This window comes from Scylla paramamosain, chromosome 48 (genome assembly GCF_035594125.1).
Source record: "Scylla paramamosain isolate STU-SP2022 chromosome 48, ASM3559412v1, whole genome shotgun sequence".
Lineage (NCBI taxonomy): Eukaryota > Metazoa > Arthropoda > Malacostraca > Decapoda > Portunidae > Scylla > Scylla paramamosain.
In genome coordinates, this window is record NC_087198.1 from 2,329,133 (window position 1) to 2,355,489 (window position 26,357).

The 26,357-nt window shown below is 40.0% G+C and overlaps 3 long non-coding RNA genes across 4 annotated transcripts in view; 2 read left to right on the plus strand and 1 right to left on the minus strand.

Annotated features, from left to right (window-relative positions):
• LOC135095275 (uncharacterized) overlaps positions 1–17,842 on the minus strand; it is a 48,473-nt gene extending 30,631 nt beyond the window's left edge. Inside the window, exons 1-3 of one of the 2 annotated variants that reach the window (XR_010264199.1) lie at positions 17,534–17,842; positions 17,352–17,417; positions 16,323–16,511 (exon numbers count right to left, since the gene is read on the minus strand). This is a non-coding gene — a long non-coding RNA (uncharacterized LOC135095275). The remainder of the gene's footprint in view (positions 1–16,322; positions 16,512–17,351; positions 17,418–17,533) is intronic. The other variant, XR_010264198.1, reaches the window with a different exon arrangement.
• The window catches only part of LOC135095290 (uncharacterized), a 103,392-nt gene that overhangs the window by 39,386 nt on the left and 37,649 nt on the right, over positions 1–26,357 (plus strand). The gene's annotated exons all lie outside the window — the stretch shown is intronic.
• LOC135095247 (uncharacterized) lies at positions 10,236–11,312 on the plus strand. Its single transcript, XR_010264162.1, has 2 exons — positions 10,236–10,486; positions 10,650–11,312. It is a non-coding gene; the product is annotated as an uncharacterized LOC135095247 (long non-coding RNA).

Genomic DNA, 26,357 nt, shown 5'->3' on the forward strand with positions numbered 1-26,357 from the left:
GAAGAGAAAGATGAGGAGGAGAAGAATGAGTAGAGGTTAAGAAAAAGAGGAAACCAGGAAGTGTTATGATAAGAACATCTGGAAGAACAGAAAGAAAGAGAAGAAGGAAGAAAAAAAAGGTAAAGAGGAAGAAGGAAGGGAAGGAGGGAGAGAGAAAGAGGATGTGAGGGCCTTGTTAAGACTGTCAGCTGAGGTCAAGCGTCTAGATAGAATTACAACGCTCCCTGCCTTGTATGTATGAGTATTTTCACACTACAACGATGTCACGGGAACCATATCGAAAAGAAAGAAGTAATTTTTCTATTGAAATTTTCCCTCACCGTTTTTTTTTTTCATCTTGTCATTTTTTTTTCTCTCGTTATTTTTTTCTGTACATAATTTCCCCACTGAACAGTTTTCCTTTTCATTTTCTTGTTTGTGATAATTTTCTTGGTTGTCAATTTCCTTTTACTAGTTATTTGCCTCTCATCATTTTCTTCTTTAGATATTTTCCTTTGTAAACATGATTCCCTCAAGTAATTTTCCTGATATTTTCCTTTTCTACACATTTTTCCCTCTATTCATTCTTCCCTCTGATCATTTTCCCCTTTAAACATTCTCCCCTCTGGACACATTCCCCTCAAGTCATTTTTTTCAACATTTTTCCCTCTGAAGTTCACAGTACGATGAAAAACTGACAAAATCATTACTTTTCATCCTGACCATCCACTGTGAACCATCCAAGTCCAAACATCATTCATCCTAGTCCATCCTAGTCTTCTATCCTTCCATCCTAGTCTTTCCATCCTTCCATCAACCATCCACGCCACCCACTAACAACCATCCGATCCACCATTCTAGTCCATCCATCCTTCCACCTATCCACTCCCTCCTTTCCACCCTTGCCAGCCTTCTTCTCCGCCCCTCGCCGTCCGCTAATCACTAATTTCAAGGCATTCACTCTCCCTCAAGCAGGATATCAGGCAAGCAGGGGCTGAGGTGAGCACTGGTCAGCGAAAACCAAAGGTGTGCACGAATTTCATAAAGTCAGTCAAGTGAACACCGTGTGAAGGTAATGAACTTGTGATACTGTTGATGTTATCCTTTCTTCTTTTTTTTATTTTTTTCGTGTTCCTCTGTTTTTCATCTTCCCTTACTCCGTCTTACTGATTTTTTTTTCTCTCTTTCTCTTTTCTTCTCTTTCTGTTTCTTGTCCTCCTCGTCTTCCTCCTCCTCTCTCTTCATTGTAATTTTCCCCTTCCTCCTCTTCTTCCTTCTCTTCGACCTTCTATTCTTAATCCTCCTCCTCCTCTTTCTCCATTTCCTTCTCCTCTTCATCTCATCCTTTCTCTTCATTTTCATGTTCTCTTATTCATCCCTCTGGTTCACCTCTTCATTTTCATTGTTCTTCCAGAGTCTCGTAACCTTCATTCTTATCATTAGCAACTTTCTCTTCATTTCCCTTTTTTTTTCCTCTTCAGGTTTTCACTCCCACTTGTCTCCGCTGTACTTAGCTTTCTTTTATTCCGCCAAGTACTCCTTCTCCTCCTCCTCCTCCTCCTCCTCCCTCTCTTCTTTCTCCTCCTCCTCTTCCTCCTTTATCGGTTTATGTCTTCCCAGGTCGTGTTCGCTCCACGTAAGGCAGCAAAGCGTGAGAGAGCAAGGTCGAGAGTAGAGGCGCCCCCCCCCGGTAAACCTGCCACCCCCTCCCTACGCAATGATCATTATTGTAGCAGCAGGTGATCGAGGATTCTACCTAACCAGTGGGAGAAACACGCGTGACAACTTCAGAAAGCATCTCTGTAGCCTCTGAAAATAGCCCTGGTGAGACAGAAAAAGCTCAAGAACACGAGGCTATAAGAACATTACAAAGGAAACAAGGGAAGCTGCAAGAAGCCATCAGGCCTACACGTGGCAGTCTTTACAAAACACATCAATTTCCACTAATCATTCATAAATTTGTCCAATCTTTTAAAACTCCCATATAACTCTGCACTAATGACCTGATTCCTTACTCTATTCCATTCATCCACCATTCTATTTATGAACCACTCCCTTCTTGTCTCTTTAAGTCAATCTTGAACCTGTCAGGGAAAAAACACAGACGACCCGAGTGGAGAATAATGAAGGTGTTTATATCCAGGTAAATAGTGACAACACCTGAGCCTCTGCAACGTGTTTATTGTCCTGTAATGAGTCTCCTGTAACACCCGGGAGTGACGTGCACCCTAACTGCCGCCACTAGGTGAGGAATGAGTGCCGCTGTATACTACGGATGGAGTGAGGAGAGACTGACAATGTGATCAATGTGGAGGGAACTTGTGGTGGTGGTGGTGGTGAAGGAAAATAAAGAGGAGGAAGAAGAAAAAAAAAATTAGTTGTGGTGGTGGTGGTGGTGGTGGTGGAGGAAGAGGAAGATGAAAAATAAGAGAAGAAAAAGGGAAAAAAAAGGAAAACGACGGGGAGAGGAGGTGAAGGAGAAAAGAAGACAAAAAAAGGAGTAACAGGAAGACAAGAACAACACCAGAAAATACAAACAATATAAAACAAAGAAACGAGGAACGAAAGACAGGTTAAACAAGAACAAACAAACAAACAAACAAACAAACAAAAATGCTCCTTCACAATCGCAATTCTCACCTATAAAAATAAGTAAATAAATAAATAAATAAATAAATAGATAAACAGAACATGATAACACAGCAATCATCTCTTCCTTAACTTTCCTCTTTTCTTCAACCCTTTCCTTCCTCCCTTCCCTCCCTCTCTCCCCCTTCGCTCCCCTTCCCATCCTCCCTCTCACCTCTCCCGTCCCCCTTCCTCCCCTCTCCCTTCTTCCATATCCCCTCAGGTAAGGTTTAATAGAATTTCAAGATTTTTTTTTATTAATCTAGACACGTAAAACTCTCTCTCTCTCTCTCTCTCTCTCTCTCTCTCTCTCTCTCTCTCTCTCTCTCTCTCTCTCTCTCTCTCTCTGTATATGTGACGTAGAAATATAACCATAACTATATTTGCACTTTAGTTTTGGAAATAATTTGAAAATGTTTGTTGCGTCAGATACTTGTGTTTCAGTGACGAAAAGAAGATGAGGTTTACAAGAGGAGAGGTGGTGTTCTACAGATTGGAAATTAGATCTTAGAACGCGAATGTTGCACAAGTTTATGGAAAAAAGTTGTGGGGGGTTGTCAAGACACTTAGTCGATATCTGAAGAGCAGTCCAACCTGGGGACATTTTTGGTCTCCTTCCCAGATGAGGACTCCGAGGTGAAGGAGTATATATATATATGTATACCTCTCTCCTAACTCCTCTGACTATAAGAAATTCTTTGACTACTTAACTTCCAAAGTGGAGCACATTCTGACCCTCTTCCCTTTTGCAGAGGTCTCCATTCTTGGAGACTTCAATGTTCACCACCAGCTTTGGCTTTCCTCTCCCTTCACTGACCATCCTGGTGAACTAGCCTACAACTTTGCTATCCTCCATGACCTAGAGCAATTGGTGCAACACCCTACTCGTATTCCTGACCGTCTTGGAGATACGCCCAACATTCTTGACCTTTTCCTGACCTCTAATCCTTCTGCTTATGCTGTCACCCTTTCTTCTCCGTTGGGCTCCTCCGATCACAATCTCATATCTTTATCTTGTCCTATCACTCCAATCCCTCCTCAGGATCCCCCTAAGCGAAGGTGCCTCTGGCGTTTTGCCTCTGCTAGTTGGGGGGACCTGAGGCGGTATTTTGCTGATTTTCCTTGGAATGACTACTGCTTCCGTGTCAGAGACCCGTCTTTATGTGCTGAGCGCATAACAGAGGTGATAGTGTCTGGCATGGAGGCGTACATTCCTCACTCTTTTTCTCGTCCTAAACCTTCTAAACCTTGGTTTAACACAGCTTGTTCTCGTGCTATACATGATAGAGAGGTGGCCCACAAAAGGTACTTAAGCCCTCCTTCACCAGAATCTCATGCACTTTATATTTCTGCCCGGAACCATGCCAAGTCTGTTCTCCAACTAGCCAAAAACTCCTTCATTAACAGAAAATGTCAAAACCTTTCAAGATCTAACTCCCTTCGTGATTTCTGGCATCTAGCCAAAAATATCTCCAATAACTTTGCTTCTTCTTCTTTCCCTCCTCTACTTCAACCAGATGGCACCACTGCTATCACATCTATTTCTAAAGCTGAACTCTTTGCTCAAACCTTTGCTAAAAACTCTACCTTGGACGATTCTGGGCTTGTTCCTCCCTCTCCTCCACCCTCTGACTACTTCATGTCTCGTATTAAAATTCTTCGTAATGATGTTTTCAATGCCCTCGCTGGCCTAAACCCTCGGAAGGCTTATGGACCTGATGGGGTCCCTCCTATTGTTCTCCGAAACTGTGCCTCCGTGCTTGCACCTTGCCTAGTCAAACTCTTTCAGCTCTGTCTGTCAACATCTACCTTTCCTTCTTGCTGGAAGTTTGCCTACATTCAACCTGTTCCTAAAAAGGGTGACCGCTCTAATCCCTCAAACTACCGTCCTATTGCTTTAATTTCCTGCTTATCTAAAGTTTTTGAATCTATCCTCAACAGGAAGATTCTTAAACATCTATCACTTCACAACCTTCTATCTGATCGCCAGTATGGGTTCCGTCAAGGCCGCTCTACTGGTGATCTTCTGGCTTTCCTTACTGAGTCTTGGTCATCCTCTTTTAGAGACTTTGGTGAAACTTTTGCTGTTGCCTTGGACATATCAAAAGCCTTTGATAGAGTCTGGCACAAAGCTTTGATTTCCAAACTACCCTCCTACGGTTTCTATCCTTCTCTCTGTAACTTCATCTCAAGTTTCCTTTCTGACCGTTCTATTGCTGCTGTGGTAGACGGTCACTGTTCTTCTCCTAAATCTATTAACAGTGGTGTTCCTCAGGGTTCTGTCCTGTCACCCACTCTCTTCTTATTATTCATTAATGATCTTCTAAACCAAACTTCTTGTCCTATCCACTCCTATGCTGATGATACCACCCTGCACTTTTCCACGTCTTTTCATAGACGTCCAACCCTTCAGGAGGTAAACATATCACGCAGGGAAGCCACAGAACGCCTGACTTCTGATCTTTCTAAAATTTCTGATTGGGGCAGAGCAAACTTGGTATTGTTCAATGCCTCAAAAACTCAATTCCTCCATCTATCAACTCGACACAATCTTCCAGACAACTATCCCCTCTTCTTCAATGACACTCAACTGTCCCCCTCTTCTACACTGAACATCCTCGGTCTGTCCTTTACTTATAATCTGAACTGGAAACTTCACATCTCATCTCTAGCTAAAACAGCTTCTATGAAGTTAGGTGTTCTGAGACGTCTCCGCCAGTTTTTCTCACCCCCCCAGCTGCTAACTCTGTACAAGGGCCTTATCCGTCCATGCATGGAGTATGCTTCACATGTCTGGGGGGGTTCCACTCATACTGCTGTTCTAGACAGGGTGGAATCAAAAGCTTTTCGTCTCATCAACTCCTCTCCTCTAACTGACTGTCTTCAGCCTCTCTCTCACCGCCGCAATGTTGCATCTCTAGCTGTCTTCTACCACTATTTTCATGCTAACTGCTCTTCTGATCTTGCTAACTGCATGCCTCCCCTCCTTCCGCGGCCTAGCTGCACAAGACTTTCTTCTTTCTCTCACTCCTATTCTGTCCACCTCTCTAACGCAAGAGTTAACCAGTATTCTCAATCATTCATCCCTTTCTCTGGTAAACTCTGGAACTCCTTGCCTGCTTCTGTATTTCCACCTTCCTATGACTTGAATTCCTTCAAGAGGGAGGTTTCAGGACACTTATCCACCAATTTTTGACCACTGCTTTGACCCTTTTAGGGACTGGCATTTCAGTGGGCATTTTTTTTTATTAGATTTTTGTTGCCCTTGGCCAGTATCCTTCCTACATAAAAAAAAAAAAATATATATATATATATATATATATATATATATATATATATATATATATATATATATATATATATATATATATATATATATATATATATATATATATATATATATATATATATATATATATATATATATATATATATATATATATATATATATATATATATATATATATATATATATATATATATATATATATATATATATATATATATATATATATATATATATATATATATATATATATATATATATATATATATATATATATATATATATATATATAAATCTGGATGAGCGGTGAAGGAATGAGGGCAAGATAATGGTTCACAAAGTCATTCTTTCCCGCAAAAAAAAAAAAAAGGTAGATCCGAAAGAAAGGCAATGTAGTTTTCATTGAGGACACTTGTGTGTGGAAACAGCTCCAGTCACAGGCAGCAGGAAATACAGACCATGTCGGAGAACGAAGCAGCAAGTTATTAAGTACATAACTGTGTTGACACCAAGCAAATGTATACACCAAAGACCACCGCAGCTGGTTATGTGCCACACCCATTATATCAAACTGCCTCGCGCCCCGCCAATGTAATCCTGAGTTAATGGATTAACAGCAACTCTACCAACGTGTGATGTCCTTGTGTGTGTGTATGTGTGTGTGTGTGTGTGTGTGTGTGTGTGTGTGTGTGTGTGTGTGTGTGTGTGTGTGTGTGTGTGTGTGTGTGTTTTCTACCATTTTCATCACTAGTAAATAGAGAAACTGTTTTAATACTTGTCTGCTTCCTAGTGCTGAATGAATAACACACATACATTCACACAGACACACAGACACACGGACACACAGACACACACACACACACACACACACACACACACACACACACACACACACACACACACACACATTTTTTGTTAAGTGACCAGCAATGAAACAAGCACAAAAGGTGTGAAGTATCCTGTCATCCTTTACGCTGCCAGCAGTGTCTTTGACAGCCGCACTTTATATCATTCCACAAAGGCTGATGAAAAGTCACGTAAGTCAAGGGGTTCGAACAGTACCAGCTGTCTTTCTCCCCATTGTTTCATCCCGTATTCACCCAAATTTCCCTCTCTCTATGTTGTTCTTTTTTATTTCACCCACTCTTTTCTTCCGTTCCGTTCCGAACAGTACCGAATTTCACTGACCATCGATAAAATAAACAGTAAAAAGGCTGAAGTACTCGGGCCACCCTGTCCTTCGTGGCCTGCCAGTGGTGCCTCACAAACCCACACTTCACACCAACACGTTTCACAAAGATTCAGAAGTCGCGTCACTCAAAAGGCTCGGGCAGTACCTGAATTGCACGACATGGAAGGGACGCACACCGCTGCCGATGCAATACACCTGCCAGTACTCAAAACTGCACCACCTCCCAGCCCGGCAGCTCGAAGAGACCTTACACGCAGGTTTACATACACCAAGACCCTGCGAGGGGTTGCCAATGTCTGCCTGCCGCTCTCCTCACTCGTTACAAGATATAATTCTCTTCCAGCTGCAGATTTCCATGTAGGCTTTCAGTACACGAGTTCAAGGCGACGCGTGGACAGACAGACAAACATGAGCAGCTTCTAGACCCAGTGTTGTTCTGCCTAACCTACACACCACAAGAAATCGCTGGGATGGAATGGATGTTACAGATGAGGAACTTAATTACAGTGACTTGTGGAAGGAAATGTTATTCTTTAAGGCTTGCATGTGGAGTTTATTGCTACGACCATCTAACCTAAAATGTAACGCTGGAAGTGACAAACACGACTCTAATAAATCTGTTGGAAGGAAAGGAGCCTCTTTTTGCCATACTTGAGAAATTTCCGTCGTGGTAAATGTATAAAATAAAATATGCACTTAAGAGTAGCTTGCTTACACGCACAAAACAAGTGCCTCATGGTTCAGTCAGTTAACGCTAGCCTTTTCAATCTGCTCAGCTCAAACTCTGGTCACGTCCACCTCCCTCATCAAAAAAGTAATACATAAAAATAAAACATATACTTACGTACCAAAAATGAGCCCTGGAAATAAAACTAACGCAATAAATAAAGAAAACACAAACTTCTTCTCACTTTGCCAGGAATGTGGCTCAGATTTCTATCCAGAGGAATTGAAGAAGAAAAGAAAATGTTTGCCTAAGACTCCCTAGCTTGTAAAGACACGCTCTGGGATGAATCTGCCGCTATACATTAACAAAACACACCCTTTTCTATTCCATGAAACGAAGCCTTCACCTTGAACGTGGCTCAGATTAGTGTCCTCCAAAGTTTGGCGAGAGAAAAATGAAATATTTCCTTAAGTACTGATAAAACTTTTCCTAATGAACATGGTTTGCAATCTGCCCACAACAATTCCGATAATCAAAGAAAAAAAAAACGTAAAATCTACATCAGAGAAGGATTTGCATTGCCACATTACAAGGCAGAGATAAGGAATTCTAACCCTTCCTTAGTTTTCTGGAACGTGGTTGAAAATAGTCAAGAAGAATTAAGAAAACGAGAATACATCACTTAAACTCACTAACTTACACAACAAAAGGAATCACATTAGTATAAGAAACCCACAATTAAGTCATGTATTCGTTGGTCCTCACTTTTCAGGGAAGTGGCCGAGATTCTGTCGAGATGAAATAAAAAGAACAAAAGGCCAACGATAAAGAACTGACTCTTCCCGCCTCACACTCCAGGCACGTGGTGAAATTCTGTCTTAAAGACTTTACAAAAACAATACTTAAGTCACACACCACAAGGAATCGTATTACCAAAACAAAAGCTTCAGGTAAAGAGTACTCCTCTCCTTCACTTTTCTGTACCATGCTACAAATTCCCTCGAAAGAAAGAAAGAAAGAAACAAAGAAATATCATATATATATATATATATATATATATATATATATATATATATATATATATATATATATATATATATATATATATATATATATATATATATATATATATATATATATATATATATATATATATCAGCTTAAGACACACATACCAGATGGAATGGTATTATTAAAGCAAAGTAGAAGATGTGTACTGAAGACTATTAACGTTACATCGCAGAACAAATCACATCACCAGAGCAAAGTTTAAAGGTAAACAAGACACAGGCCTCCCCGCTCTGAAGGACGTGCTTGAAATTTCTCCCCTGAGGAATTACGAAAACGAGAAAATGTCAGTTTGAGATTATCGAACCAAGGAAACAGAAGGAATCGTAGGAGTAAAACAAAGGACAGAGAGAAGTAATCCTGTTTTCTCACTTTTCAAGAACATGTTTGAGATTTATGTCGTAAAGAACTTTCAAAGTGAGAAAAAATATTTCGTGGAAACTACTGAAGTTACGGCAGAAGGAATGGTATCAGTACAACAAAGGCTAGGGATACAGACTATTCATCCCTCCTCACTGTGAAGGAACGTGGCTAAGATTATGTGCTGAACAATATAAAAAGTCACGGCATAAGGAATGGTATCAGTACAACAAAGGCTAGGGATACAGACTATTCATCCCTCCTCACTGTGAAGGAACGTGGCTAAGATTATGTGCTGAACAATATAAAAAGCCCCTCCAAAAATATCTGTTAAACATTACTATATTTACATAGCGCAGGGATTCGTATTAATGAAACAAAAACTGAAGGTATAGAATTGACTCGTTTTTCATCACTTTACAGAAAAAATGGTTTTAGAATTGTGTAGAATTAAGACACGAGAATATATCAATTTAACACTTCCTGACCCACGAAGCAGAATGAATATTAATAGTAGAACAAAGGCTATAGAAAAAAAAGACTCTGGCCTCAGTTTCCTGCAACCTGCGTTTAAGACCTGCCGTGGAGACCTTAGAAAACGAGGACTGCAAGTTGGAGGGAAATCTTTACTTTTATATATATATATATATATATATATATATATATATATATATATATATATATATATATATATATATATATATATATATATATATATATATATATATATATATATACAAAGTGGATGGATGAAAGACAATGATACAGCAAGGTGGTCCGAAGGATTACGCTTTGTACAATTTATGAAGAACAGAGCCCATCATTCTGGTATAAATCGAAGCCCATACAAAGCAATGTTTGGTGTAGAACCAAGGGTTGGCCTTGCAACAACATGCATTCCACGAGATGTTACAGTCAGAACCCGAAATCAACCAAAACTAGTTTCAACTAGTCAGAACTAGTAATATAATTTATTGTTTGTAAAAACTAGTATTACCTAGGCAAAACTAGTTTCTTAACATAAAGGCTCGGTAAAACACGAAATGTATTTTACACCTAGTTTTACCTACACACTTCAGTCAAAACTAGTTTTAACAATTGTTAAGTTTGGGAAAACTAGGTTAGACTAAAAGTGAAACTGGTGTAGTGCCAGGGAAAACATTTCTATGTATAAGTAGCATTAGGGAGTGGAGTGAACCATGTGGGGACCATAAGGGTGGGACTCGCTTGACAAACACCGGAAGTGAGGACGCTGGCTTGTCAGTTTTTGTATGTTTCAGTCCGCTGTCCTCCTGCATTGACACAGGTTAGTACGTGTGTTGTCCTCTGATATCAGATTATTGCATTGCCGTTTACCTTAATTGTTATTTCTTTGTTAGATGTTACTGAGTCATAGTTTGTAGGGTGGGGGAAGGGGGGGGAGGATTCATTCTCATTTAGCTGGTTCACTGATTTACTTCACCTTTCAGTTGTTCGTGAGCCACCAATACAACAAGATGGCAGCTTGGAGCTCACCTGACCATCCTGAACACCCTCTTGACCGCCCTCCTAACCAGGCAGCTGACACTGAATGGGAGACTATGTTTTTACAGACCATACTGAAGTGGGACGTGCAACAAGAACCACACTACAACATACTTACTGCAGAAAAATACGGTTCACTGTTGCAGGAGGTAAAGGAGGCTAAAACTGCTAAGAAGAAAACGTCTCTACAGTACAGAAGACTGAAGCGGTTTGATGTCATTGAAATTGGTGGTGTTCAAAAACTGATTGCAAGTAGCAAAAATGACCAAGTTCGTTATTACGTTCCTGCTCCCGAGATTTTTGAAGTCATTAAGACATCTCATGTAGCAATCGGTCATGGTGGTCGAGATAGACTGAAATGTGAAATTAAAAGGAAATATGCAAATGTGACAGCCGATATGATAAAGCTCTTCTTGACCATGTGTGAAGTGTGCCAAAGTAAGAAAAATAAAAGAGGACTTGTTTTCAAACCAATCTTACACTCAGAGCTAAATAGTCGGTGTCAAGTGGACTTAATTGATATGCAGACACAAGCAGATGGAAAATATAAATTCATAATGGTTTATCAAGATCATTTAACTAAATTTGTGATACTACGTGCATTGCAATGTAAACGTGCTGAAGAAGTTGCTTATCACCTTGTTGATATTTTTTTAACCCTGCATTTTACAGAGTGATAACGGAAGAGAATTTGTAAATAGTGTTATAACGTCCTTAGCTTCTTTGTGGCCAGAGTTGAAAATTGTGCATGGAAAACCAAGACAGAGTCAAAGTCAAGGGTCTGTGGAACGGGCAAATCAAGATATTGAAAATATGTTAAGTGGATGGATGAAAGACAATGATACAGCAAGGTGGTCCGAAGGATTACGCTTTGTACAATTTATGAAGAACAGAGCCCATCATTCTGGTATAAATCGAAGCCCATACAAAGCAATGTTTGGTGTAGAACCAAGGGTTGGCCTTGCAACAACATGCATTCCACGAGAATTGATTAAAGTTGTAAATAATGAGGAGGATTTGGAGAAGATAATTGCACATGTAAACAAGGACACTGTTGGGGAATCTAATGTTGCTTTGCAGATGACAAATCAAGATGATATAAATTCACGATCTAGTAATAGAAGTGAAGTGTTTTCGAGTTGTGTGTGTGAAATGGAAATAAGTGAAGGTCACTACTGCTCGAAGTGTGGCTCACATATTCACGAATCTTGTGGAATAAACGTTGAGAGCGGCAAGGATATCTTTGGATCTAATGTTATATGTTTAAACTGTAATTCTGAAGCACAAACATCACATGATAGGCAAGTAGCTAGTACTAGTTTGAAAAAGCAGGCAAAAAGAATGAAGACAGTATCTGATGCGTCTCACCCTCCAGCAAGTGTGGGACAAAATGTCACTGTACCAATTCCAGATGTTGACAAGGGAAAAGGAGATTTGCGGAATATCATTGCAGTTGTTTTAAACAGAAGTGAGGATGAATTGTATAAGTTAGGTACTAGAGACGGCATTCTTAAGAAATTGTATAGTCGGTCTGAATTTGATGTGTGTAAACAGTTATTCCTAGATGTGAAAGATATACCTACCGACAAAAAAATATCTTTAAGAAGTGCAGCAACTAGTTCAAGTGTGGGAACAGGCCAAGGATTCTTTAGATGTCATTGTACAAAACATTGTGCAACCAACATTAGCAAATGTAAAAAAAAATAAAGTCCTTTGTAATTCAAAGTGTCACAATAGTATGTCATGTAAAAACAAATAATGAATATCTTTGTAACTTCAATTACTAGCGCTTTGTCTTGGGTCTGACACAGTTTGTTTTATTGAAGAGTATGAAATGCGTTTCATTATTATTGTGTTTTATTTTAATCAAGTTGGAATTATAAATTGATAATTGTTTTAATGAATTTTAATACATTTCGTTAAAAATAAATTGTGACAATTTGGCAGAGATTTTTTTTCCTATATGTTATCAAAGGTACCGCTACATAATTTTGATAGGAATAAAAGCATGTTTATCATTGCATGTCCGATTAAACATTTGTTACTACACTTAGTGTGGGAAATATATTCCCACATATGTTAATAGACCACCTAAAAAGATACTAAAATGAGCTACAAACACAAACAAATTATGTTTGAGTTCCCCAAAAATGGTACTCAAATGAGCAATGGTACTCAAACGAGTGGTCATATCCCTCACCTACTTTTGACATTCAGTACCGTTGTTGAATCTAGTTTTACCTTACACGATCAGATAAAACTAGATTTAACTAGTTAAACTTTAATATTTCTAGTTATATCAAACACATTAAGGTATAACTAGTTTTGCCTAGGTAATACTAGTTGTTCACCAACACATTGAAAATACCTAGTTAAAACTAGTTTTGACTGATTCCGGGTTTTGATTGTAATATATATATATATATATATATATATATATATATATATATATATATATATATATATATATATATATATATATATATATATATATATATATATATATATATATATATATATATATATATATATATTTTTTTTTTTTTTTTTTTTTTATGTAGGGAGGACACTGGCCAAGGGCAACAAAAATCTTGATTGAGTCATGCTTTGTTCGACCGCCGTTTACCCGCGCTTGGTGACCAAGCAGCCGATAGCAGGCGGCCAGGACAACCCCTTTGGAGGGGACGACAGGGTAGTGGGCTAAAGCCAGCACTACTCACACCTACCGTCTTCAACGGCACAGGTGATGCGAAACCTACCTGCCGAAGTCGCCCCCGACAGGATTCCGGTTCTGAGGACGCCACCCTCAGCCAGGCGATTGGCTATCTGCTTTACTAGACCCGCCGCAGCACGAAACACCAATTCACAGACTGCGAGCTCTGCTAGGACGCCCTTGATCCGAAGGACGGACATAGAGGCTCTATGCCCGCCCCTCGGACCCGGGGGGGACTGGTACCGCATCCGCACCGTGTACCCCATTATCAAAGCCATGAACCCGCTGGTATTTGAAGGCAGGAAGAGCGCTACCCCCCCACCAGCGGGCCGTCATCCCGGAAACGCCAGAGTGACTACCGCTGTCGAGGGTAAGTGGGTTTGACCCACCGACTCGGCAAATCACCCTGACGGCCCCCACCCCAACGAGATAGAGAACTCCAAGGAGCAGAAGGACTCCGGATCAGTGAAGCTGTTCTAGGCTCCGAAGCCTGGCGGAACCCTATTACTCTATGAACGTTCATTGAGAAGGGAGGATGGAATATTTTGTCCAACTCCCCGCCTCACATTCATCTCGCGGGGAAGCACTTTAGCCGTAGGCCCAATCCTTTAGGCTTGTTCCTACGTTTCCAGCGGGCGCCACTAGGAGGCAGACTTCCCCAGTAACTAAGTCTCAAGGAGGGTTTTCACGTCACTCGGGAAGTCACGGCATGACACCATCCCGGGACCTCCAGGAGTCATACTTAATATATATATATATATATATATATATATATATATATATATATATATATATATATATATATATATATATATATATATATATATATATATATATATATATATATATATATATATATATATATATATATATATATATATATATATATATATATATATATATTATTGTTCTTTTTTTATTAATATTATTATTTAAGAGCTCGTGACGAGGACAACAAACACTACAATGTTCCTTGAAGACTGTGAGTGAGAGAGAAGAGGTTGAATTTATTTTTGTATTTATGCAGTGAAACCTCGTGAAAGAAAAAAAAAACTCTCAAGACGCCAGAGTGTGGGAGTCTATAGGCAAGTCCAACAATTTAATCCAAATGTGAAGCAAAAGGTTTTATTCTCGTGAGGTTCTCTGGTCTATTCCAGTTCGTTTGGTCTCCTTATGAAGGGCGTTGGCAAACATTTCTTCCTCTCACTTTCTTAACACTAGGTGGACACTTTACTGGAAGTTACCAATTTTCCCGCACGATAGTATTCATGATCGAAGCGCCCCCGCGGTGCAGTGACCAGCGCCTCACTGCATCAATGATTCTAAGTGAGTTATGACGCCGCAACATCCACGTGAAGGTGACGAAAAAGGTTTCCATGATCGAACGCGTAACCTTCAGACTGCAACACGAACGACGTACCACAGAGCCTACCAGAGAGAGAGAGAGAGAGAGAGAGAGAGAGAGAGAGAGAGAGAGAGAGAGAGAGAGAGAGAGAGAGAGAGAGAGAGAGAGAGAGAGCAATGAGAAGTTATATAGGTAGATAACAGACATATAAATAGATTGATGAAATTAGACCAGCAGATGCATATAGATAGATAGAGAGATACATAGATATATGCAGAGAAAGAAAAACACAGATAGATACAGAACAAAACTGAGGTAAATAGAAAAAAAAATACATTGATGTATCGGCACAAAGACTAATGAACAGGTAGACAGACAGACAGACAGACAACCAGCTAACATCCGCTAACCTAATCCCACCTCTAGCATAACTGAGATGCTTCATATTCACGTTATCCAAATTAGTCAATGTAAATACCTAAAGGCCAATTCTGCTGCTGCTTCCTTACCTCCTCGTGGACACACACACACACACACAGACAAGGTAATGACTCGTGCAATTACGTGGCCTGCGGGGGTCGTTACTACTAAAGCTGGGGAGTGGAGAAACTGGGGGTCGGGTGGCAAGGTAAGCAGGAGAGAGGAGGCGAGGCTAGAAAGACAGGGTTGTGGAGGTTAGACTGAGGAGGTGAGGCTAGGGAAGGCTGGGAAGGTGAGGCTGGGGAGGCGAAACTAGGAACAGGAAGCTGGAAAGATGGGGCTGGGGAGGTGAGACTAGGGGAGGTAAGGCTGGGGGGAGGCTGGGTTGGGGTGGGGCTGGTGGGGGTAAAGATAAACCCATAGCAACAAGTCACTCTCAATTTAATGAGATGAACAATCATTCTACTAAAGAGTGTTGATTCACCTCAGCTCTCTCACTCTTGGCTCCACACATGATTCCTCCTGTGAATGAGTTGATGAAGTGGAGTGAGTTGATGTGGTGCAGGTGAAGGATGTGGTGACGAGGGAAAGGCAGTGGATGATGGTTATGAAAGTGATGGAGGATCAAACAGCGACAAGGAAGTGGAAGATAACATCGGAGTGGTAGAAGGTGGAACGGCAGAGGATGTGCTGGTGGTCAGAAAGACAACAATGGTTAATGTTTACGATGATTCCTGATTGCAGACATTACGGTAAACATTCCAGAAACAAGTGTAATATACCGGGGAATGCTGTGACAGCGGCGGGATGCGTGGTGACTGGTGAGGGGCAGAGACGCCTAAACAGTAGGCGCACCGCCCACTCTCGCCAACACTCAAGCCTATATTCGTGTCCCTCAGCCTTACAAGCTCCCATTTCGAGCACCATTCCTTTAGATTCATGGCACTGGAAACACTTACATCCTAGATAGTCATATTAAATACAAAAACTAGTAAATATGCAAAATTAAGAAAATGTTAGTTATTAATGTTCTGGCAACTGATTCTTCAACCGTTTGCTTCCTACCAGCCAAGCGAGGCATGACACACCAGTTTCACTAGCAGTGTATGTCCAAATACACTCATTACCAGGTTAACATACCTGGTGACCACTGTGGACAGGCTTTGGGAGAGTTTTGGTTCACCTAAAGCCCAAAAAAGCGTTCAAGAAAACACAAGACTCACGCGTACACCACAACAAAGCTGACGCCACTGACCACTGACTGACTGGCTCAAGTGAGTCGCGGAGCTTCTCTTCCTTGTCTCGAAGCCGCTCGGGACTTCGGCGGCACTGTCAAATATAAAACAACATGGTAAGATGTGCAGAATGCTTTAAAAGTTTCAAAATATGTATGAATAATGCATTTCGGTACAATATTAGTAACATTCTACACTACAACTGCATTTCTTCATAATCTGGCACCTTTTTTATATCCTTTTCATATTGCAATGGACTCACTTTCTGCTTGTAAGAAGGAAGAGCGAGAGTACAGAGCAAGGTTAGGGAAGTGAGCCTGGAGGACCCGAAAACCCTTTGCAGCATCATATAACTGAACACTGGCCAGTAACACAAAATACCGGGGCCACAGTTCGCATTTGGTGTTCTATAAGTACTTTCCCTACGCATTTCACACAGAGAGGACAATAATGGGGGTCTTGAAGAGTGTGTCCATAGTGGTGATGCTGCAGCTCACGTCATGCATTACCATTAACAAAAATTAAGTAAATAATAAAATACAAAAAATAAAGAAAGAGACCAAATTAATCATCATTGCGCTCTTATGAGAGAACCATTTTCTTTCAGTAACCCGCGGTGGTTTTACTAAGTAAACATTAAACTACCTACACTTGGGAAGCTTTACTAAACGTTGTCCCCACTCTGGTGAACATTGCTTGAACAACGATAGTGTAAATCTTTGGGGAGCTTTACTAAACATTCAGTGCCCATTTATGTGAGTATTGCTTCAAAGATTATAGTGTAAATCTGAGAAAGAAGACAAGCAGACCCAACACCTTAGAGACACAAACCCACACCAGACAAATAAGTAAATAAATAAAATAAATAAATAAACAAACAGATAAATGAATGAATAAATAAATCAATCAATAAAAAGACAAAGAATCTTCATACTCATCCTTCATAACTCTCCAGTCGCTTCATTCCAGTCTCCCGCACTTTCCTCCTCGCGTCGTCTGGCTGAAATAAATGGAGGTGAAGACGAGAGCTTGTGTAATGTGGAGCGTGTCTGGTGTGCTCAATTTCCCTGACCTTTAAGCAAGTATTGGATTATCTGACACACACCGGATGCTCACCTATTTACGTCCCCCGGACTATCACCTTACGACCCAGAAAGGTTCCGCTGCGTCTGATGGCCTCGGGTCCTCTACTGACCAGCGCGATGGGGTCACTGAGTGCTGGATGGTTTTGACTCTATACTGTTGAGACTTGCGTTTGTACTGCATTCCCTTGTATCATGGAGCCTAAAGAGGACAAAATTAGCCTCTTATTCTCTCTTCCTTTGTTTCAAGGCAGGAAAAGTCCCTACAATGCTGCACAGTTTTTACAACATATTTATTTAGCTATGCGTTTGTACTGCAGTCCCTTTTATAATGTAGCCTAAAGAGGACAGAATTAGCCTCTTATTCTCTCTCTTCCTTTGTTTCAAGGCAGGAAAAGTCCCTACAGTGCTGCACAATTTTTACAATATATTTTTTTTTAGACTTGCAGTCCCTTTAATATCTCTGTAGCCTAAAGAGAAACAAAATTAACATCCTATTTATTTTTTTATCCCTTTAATTGCAGACACTTTTCTTATGACTGCCTACTTTTCATATAGATGCGTTTGTGCTCCAGTCTCCTGAATAATTTAGCAGCCTGAAAAGGACAAAGGCAATCTATTCTCTCCTTCCGTGTGTGACGAGAAGTCCTTTTTTTAACCAGTAAAGATTACTCACTTCAATTGTACACATTTTTATTATTTTTTTCCCATGACTCTCTATTTGTAGATTTTTTTGGTATTGCAGTCTTTTGGGAAGTGTAGCACACACACACACACAGAGAGAGAGAGAGAGAGAGAGAGAGAGAGAGAGAGAGAGAGAGAGAGAGAGAGAGAGAGAGAGAGAGAGAGAGAGAGTTACGTCTAATACCTGGACACTGCTATGAGGTACAGACTGAGTCAAGGCCCGGCGCAGCAGCAAGGTCAGGTGGAGCGGACGCATTATGACAGAAACTAACTTCACAGCAGAGAAACTACCGTGAGGAGGGATCGAAGTCAGCCTTTAGACCACCAGCCCACCACTGCATTATTTACAGGCAGAGGAGAACGAGTAGCGTCGGGACTGTCACTCTAACTCTCAGGGAGGTTATGCAGACACACGCATGGACTTTGAAAGACTAAAACAATGGAATATTTGAGTTTTCGTCAGCGATTTAAAGATTTGGCGCTACAACATCTCGGTCATGTGGCGCCGCTACAAAATTATGAAAAGGCATAACAATTGTGGTTGAGTAAAAAAGCAGTAATACAAAATGTTAAAAATAAATAAATTTGTTAAAATCAACTAAAATTAAGATAATAATTGTGAAAATAATGATTATATATATATATATATATATATATATATATATATATATATATATATATATATATATATATATATATATATATATATATATATATATATATATATATATATATATATATATATATATATATATATATATATATATATATATATATATATATATATATATATATATATATATATATATATATATATATATATATATATATATATATATATATATATATATATATATATATATATATATATATATATATATATATATATATATATATATATATATATATATATATATATATATATATATATGATGAAACTTATGACGAAGGAAAAGAAAGAAGAGAAGGAATAACTATAAATGAAAATATTAAAACAGGAAAATCCTATAATAATCTCTGCCGTGGCGACGGCAGAGGAGCAGCGCCAGGGTTTCGACACTCGCTCCTTCTCCGTGATGCTTTTCCTTTCAGGCGTTTGACACTCTTCTACTGGAGCATGAGTGTGCTGCTGGCGTGGCCCTCCCGCTGCACCTTACACACACACACACACACAGACACACACACTCCTATCCCCCACTGACTGACACCCACACACACGTACACTCAGACTTATTCCTCCCAACACACCAGCAGCCCAACACACACACACACACCTAACCCTCCCCATCACGCACCAGCCTCCATGCATACCTCCTCATCACATATACCGCCTACTCCCCTTCCTCCACCAGCACCTCATATTTAGTAGTGCACAACCCAACACTTCCAGCAAAGTTTGGTGTACAGGCATGTACTACACGCTCACTCGCTCGCTTACACGACGGCGCCCACCAACTTTTGAGGAAAGTATAAAAAGGAAATGGCTATCCGCGAGTTTGCGAGTGTAGCAATTTTGCCAAAGGTAATTCCAAGGGAGGGAACTGCGGGGCTCAGGACATGGCGCTCTCCATTGCTCATAATTAAGTTCCTCCAGAGCATGCTGAGAGAGAGAGAGAGAGAGAGAGAGAGAGAGAGAGAGAGAGAGAGAGAGAGAGAGAGAGAGAGAGAGAGAGAGAGAGAGAGAGAGAGAGAGAGAGAGAGAGAGAGAGAGAGAGAGAGAGAGAGAGAGAGAGAGAGAGAGAGAGAGAGAGAGAGAGAGAGAGAGAGAGAGAGAGAGAGAGAGAGAGAGAGAGAGAGAGAGAGAGAGAGAGAGAGAGAGAGAGAGAGAGTTACAGTAGTGGTGGTGGTGGTGGTGGAAGTAGTAGTAGTAGTAGCATCAGTAGTAGCAGTAGCAGTAGTAGTAGTAGTAGTAGTAGTACTAGTAGTAGTAGTAGAAATGGAAATAGTAATAGGAAATTTTGTCAAGAATATATTTTTCTTCTTGTTCTAAGTGGTTTGTGTGTGTGTGTGTGTGTGTGTGTGTGTGTGTGTGTGTGTGTGTGATTTGCAGCGGGAGGGTCACGCCAGCAGCACACACAGCTGCTCCAGTGTGTGTGTGTGTGCGTGTGTGTTAGTGTCACACGCCTGAGGGGTAAAGATTCACGAAAAATGAGCGAGTGTCGGAACCTTGTCGCTTCTGCTCTGCCGCCGCCACTTGTACATGTGCCCTCCTCTAACCCCCCACAACTATTACTTCTGAGAATCCTAACTTGCCTTTCACCGACTTATATACTACACATCCCAATAATATCTACTGAGACTCATAGTCTCTCATTTTAAATGGCATATTTCACACGACACAGCCCCAGCCACTCCTACCGTAAGCTTCTCTACGCCCCGTCCATTCAACATCGCCTCCACAACACACCCTGGACAATACCACAGCCGATACACTCCCTCACCGCAGCGCTAGACAAACAGTCCCCAGTACCAGGAGAGCTCGGGGAGCGGTAGGCTCAGGCGGCATCAAAACTCGGCCAACGCGCAGGACCAGAATCCTTGCTATGCACGAAGCGCCGCGTATATTTTTGAAGCTTTTTTATCCTAAAGATCTGCCCCTGGGAATGTGAGGGCACGCCACCACCACGCAGGACGGGTAGGAAGAAGTAGAGGAGAAGGAGGGAGAGGAGGAGGAGGAGGAGGAGGAGGAGGAGGAGGAGGAGGAGGAGGAGGAGAGGAATTGAGTTTTTAAAGCATTGAATTACCAAGTTTGAATACCAAGTTTGCTCTGTCCCAATCAGATATTTTAGAGATCAGAAGGTAGGCATTCTGTGGTTTCCCTGCGTGAAATGTTTATTTCCTGAAGGGTTGAATGTCTACAAAAAGACGTGGAAAAGTGCAGGGTTGTATCAGCGTGGGAGTGGATACACTGTATAAAATAACTGTTGTTTTCACAGTATTTTTCCCATAAATACTAACAGGAATTAACTGTAACCAAGGTTTACAAATCAGACTGTTGTATGTGACATGCATTTTGATTGTGATGTCTTGAATTTCTTGAGTGAGTCCTTGTTAACATTTAATAGGCAATGATGAGTGTGTGCCAAGACACCATAAGCCTCCATATTATCTAAATAATATTTTACCGTGATAGAATCAAATACAGATAAGCACTGTAAATCGAAGCAACAGGGTGTCTGTAAATGTTGCAATTTTTTCTTTGTTGCTAAGCGGTTGTCTTCGATATTATTCTTTATGAAATACCAGGAATGTAATACTTATTCATTGCTGATACACCAATAGCCTTAAAAACATGCTTTAAATGTTTTTTTTTTATTATTATTATTTGTCAAGCGTATTGTTTATTGCAACAACTGGCATCGTTACTGAAAACTCGCCATTGTATGTCGATGTGCATTTATCGTATACATTTCTACCTAAGGTGATGATGAAAATTGTTCATAATGAAATAGAAAGCTCAGACGTTCTATATAATATTTCGGTGACGCAAGGTGATTTCGACCTGCATATTTCACATCTTCAGTAATCAGAAGATGGAATATTCTACTCTGGGAAGATATGCAAGGTAAGAAATATTTCTTGTTATCTCAGTTGAAACATTTAGTAGTATGAAATTTTGAGGAAGTATGATGAGAAGAATAATAAAAGCATAAGAGTAGTTACATGCGCATCGAGATTTCCAACTGTTAAACTGCCATTTTTTTTTTTATTTATTTATTTATTTTTATTTTTTTTTTTTGTCTACGAATAGGAATTGCCCGCCAGGCGCCAAACGCCAGTTCCACACTAGTAGCTACAGCTTTATCCTGTACTGTGTGAGACCCAGGCCTGTACCTCCATCAAGCCTGATACTACCTGCTTACTGCACTTCTGGGACACTAGAGGCTGTGTTGACGCTATTGCTGAAGCTTAACTACACGGCCTCATCAAAAACACCACGAAGGGCGCAGCCCTACCTCCTAAGACCCTAAGGCCTAAGGGCCTTGCATCCAACAGCATTCCTGGTCTCCTCCCTCGCATGTGAGTGACAATTCAATGGTTGCTTAACCTCAGCTTGTAAGCCATGTCATTACTAAGTGTGTTTATTTGTGCATGATGTATACTCATTTTTTTTTTTTTACCTATCTAATATACATTATGTTGATGCATGAAGTCATTAGCAAACTAAATTATTAACTAATGGGGCCTCACCTGCACTCTTAGTTTGCTTAGTTTGATTGTATATCTATGTTAGATTATGCTGGTTTGGTTAGATTAGGTTAGTTAGGTCAGGCTAATTTGGTTTGGTTGGTTATGGTGGTGAGTTTCATTAGTTTGTTAGGTTGGTTACCTAGGTTAAGTGGTAGCCTGTTACATCCGGCTGGTGGGCACGGGTGAGAGGAAGACTGATGAATGAGTGAAAATGTAGAGCAGTTTGCTCCACGAGTCCACCTAGCACTCTTGGAAAAAAGTATGTTTCTTAAGTGTTGTAATAATCCCTGAATACCTGAAGGGCAAGCACCGTTAAGTACTACTAATTTTTTTAATAAATACTTTTGTGTCATAGATTCAGAGTTTGCATGTCCTTTCTGTAACCATGTATCAAGGTCAATGAAAAATTATGTAAATGATTGCCTGTTGCATTCAAATGAATACAGAAGAGCTATCAAATGCCCATTATGGGGTTGCAAACAGACGCTTTCATCATACACAGGACTAAAGGCTCATATATACTGAGACCATCAAGAATATAGGTCAGAAAGTGTTGAAAAATTGTTGATCTTGTCTCCATTTGAAATTAAAACTCTGCTGTGCCAACAAGTTTGTGATGGAATGAAGGATTTATCAAAGCATTTGAGACAGCACATTGATAATGGCACCAGAATTCAGTGCCCCTTTAATCAGTGCTCCAAAATATTTTCAAAGACAACCACATTTAAATCACACATAAGTAGGCATCAAAGATGTCAAACAGTTAAGGACTTGCCAACTGAAATGATCTACTCATCAAATTCAGACCTTTGTGATGACTTGTCACCAAATTTGGAGGTGTCCAGTACAAGAAATGACATTTATGACTTGGATCAGCTTATCATTTTTATGGGTAATGATATGTAACCAAAGGAGTTGTAATACTGCAACCAGGAGCAGTGTAAATAATAGCAGTTTTCTTATCATTTCACCTTTGAAAGAGTTATTAATTGGTTCCTTTATGCTTAATGAACAGGAAGGGGATGTGTGGGTATTTGTTATAAAATTTATGATAGAAAAGTATTTTGTGGTCTATAAAATTATGTTACTATTATTACTCATTGCGTCACCCTTCCTGGGCCTCGGCATATAGAGTAGGATGGACAGTTCCTTTTTCCACCGTCTTTACGTTACCAATCACAGTTGACCGGCATCTATTTAAGACTTTGTAAACCTAGGAGCGAGCAATCGTCTCCAAAAAAAAATCCAGCTGTTACCAGGATTCGAACCCGACACTTCCTACATTGTAGTCAGACACGCTACCGACTGAGCTACCGTGGTCCAGATATCTTGCTTATACTAAGGCCTGGAGAGAGAGAGAGAGAGAGAGAGAGAGAGAGAGAGAGAGAGAGAGAGAGAGAGAGAGAGAAAGTGAAGACTTAAACACAGGAACCAACTTTGAATTTATACTCACTATGGAAAATAATAAAAGGTAGAGCGATTAAATAGAGGAAGAATTCATTGTTTCTTGCATTACTGATTCATTACTAAGATTCATTTCGCTGGATTACCAAAGAAAAAATATAAGAAAACTCGCTGCGGGAATGACGTATGGCGATTAAAAAATGGGGAAAAAAAATGTTTCCTACACTATTGTTACAACTATGAAATTTACCCTGCATTGCTAAAAAAAAAAAAAAAAAAAAAAAACAGAAACCCATTCCCACGCTTCCCGCTCAGGTGAAGACGAGAACCACCTGGACTGCTAAAGGGAGGGAAGTAAGAGATCCTGTGAGCTATCAGGTGAGCAAAGACGCCATTTCAGCTTTGCAGGTAAACTCGCGAATCAGCAGAACTAATAATGTTGAGAAAGGCAGCAGTTCCATGACACTCAGGTGTGCAATGTGATCGGGGCATTTTCCTCTGGTTAAGGAAGGTGGCATTTCAACTTTCCAGGTTGTTCATTCAGTTCTCAGACACGAGAGACAAGGTGACTTGTGAACTGAAGAAAGACAACTCCTATGTTACTTAGGTGACCAATTTAAATAGAGCGCTTTTCTCGTGAACAAAGGTGGTATTTCAACTTTCTAGATAATTAACTAATCAATTTTTTTTTTTCAGATAAACACGAGAAACAAAACGATTAATGAACTGGAGAAAAAAACAAAGTTCCATATTGCTAAGGTGAGCAATGTGAAAAAGCTATCAGCTATTTTCTCAGGTGAACAAAGATGGCATTTCAATTTCCCAGGTGAACAAGTTGAACCACGAGGAACATCGTAACTAATAAACTGGAGACAGGCAGAATTTCTAAACCACTCAGGTGAACAATATGAACCAATCACAAGATACTTTTCAGGTGAACAAAGATAACATTTCAACTTTCCAGGTTAATAAATATATTCCTAATTATGCTTTTTCATCTTTCTGCGTCTTATATATAACAGAGGAACATCAAGACACCTAGAGAGTTAACTAAACTGACCAACCTATTCTGTCCGCCTCTCTAATGCAGGAGTTAACCAGTATTCTCAGTCATTCATCCCTTTCTCTGGTAAACTCTGGAACTCCCTGCCTGCTTCTGTATTTCCACCTTCCTCTGACTCGAATTCCTTCAAGAGGGAGGTTTCAACACACTTATCCTTCAGTTTTTGACTACTGCTTTGGACACTTTTCTGGGAATGGCATCTCAGTTGGCTTTTATTTTTTTATTTATTTAATTTTTTTTTTTTTTTTTTTTTGTTGCCCTTGGCCAGTGTCCCTCCTACGTAAAACAAGAAAAAAAAACTTACGTTCCTTTTTCTTTTCAAAGTTCATGAAAGCGAGAATGAAGGATATTTTGTTGTTTTCATTTTGCTCTCTGTATTTTTTGATCAGAGACATGAAGAGGTCAAAAAAAAAAAAAAAGCATGTAAAACTTGTAAAAAGAAGTGTTTTGCTTAGTACAGACTAAATTAAAGGAGACGCTGGATGAGAGAAAACAATGAACACCAAACGGGAGACAAGAGACAAGACAAGTAAGTAAGCATGAGAGCAAAAAATATTGTCAGGAAATGTAACCCAGCAACTTTCTGGTAACGGAGGAAAAAAAAAAGAAGAAAAAAAAAGAGAAAAAATGAGAAGTGTTGTGTTCTTCCACGCACCACAAGGAAAAAAGAGTCACTCAGGGATCACTTAACATATCAAAAAACGACAATAACAACACCAACACGTCCACTACCCGACAAAACTCGCGGAAGTGAAGAGAAAGGGAGGGACAAATGGAGGAGGAAGAGTTGAAAGGGAGGCGGGAGTGGAGAAGTGGAGGGTTCTAGAAAGTGGGAGGAGGAGGAGGAGGAGGAAGGACAGAAAGTTGTAAGAGGTGGAAGGGACAAAGAAGAGCAGTAAGTAAAAGGAAAAGTGAGGAGGAAGAATACGATAAAAAAAAAGATATAAAAGATGAATAAAAAGGAAAGAAAGGAAGGTAAAATTGGAAATATGGAATTATAAAAAGACAAATATGAAAGAGGGAAAAGAAGAAAAACAAAAAGAAGGATAGAAGACAAGAATAAAGGGCTAGAAATAGACACAGTGAATGGAGGAAAGAAAAATGTGAAAAAAAGAAGAAAAAGAAAAGAAAAAAAGAAAAGAAAAATGAGGGACGATGGAAGTGAGACGGTGGATGAAGGAGGAGGAAGAAACGTAATAGAAACAAAATAGGAAGAGAGAGAGAGAGAGAGAGAGAGAGAGAGAGAGAGAGAGAGAGAGAGAGAGAGAGAGAGAGAGAGAGAGAGAGAGAGAGAGAGAGAGAGAGAGAGAGAGAGAGAGAGAGAGAGAGAGAGAGAGAGAGAGAGAGAGAGAGAGAGAGAGAGAGAGAGAGAGAGAGAGAGAGAGAGAGAGAGAGAGAAGAGAAGAGGGTCCCAGGTGCTAACAGGAAATAAAGAGAATGAAATGTAGAACTGGGAAGAGAGAGAAATTAGAGGGAAAGACAGAGAAGAGGAGGTAACAGTCCAAGATGGAGGAAA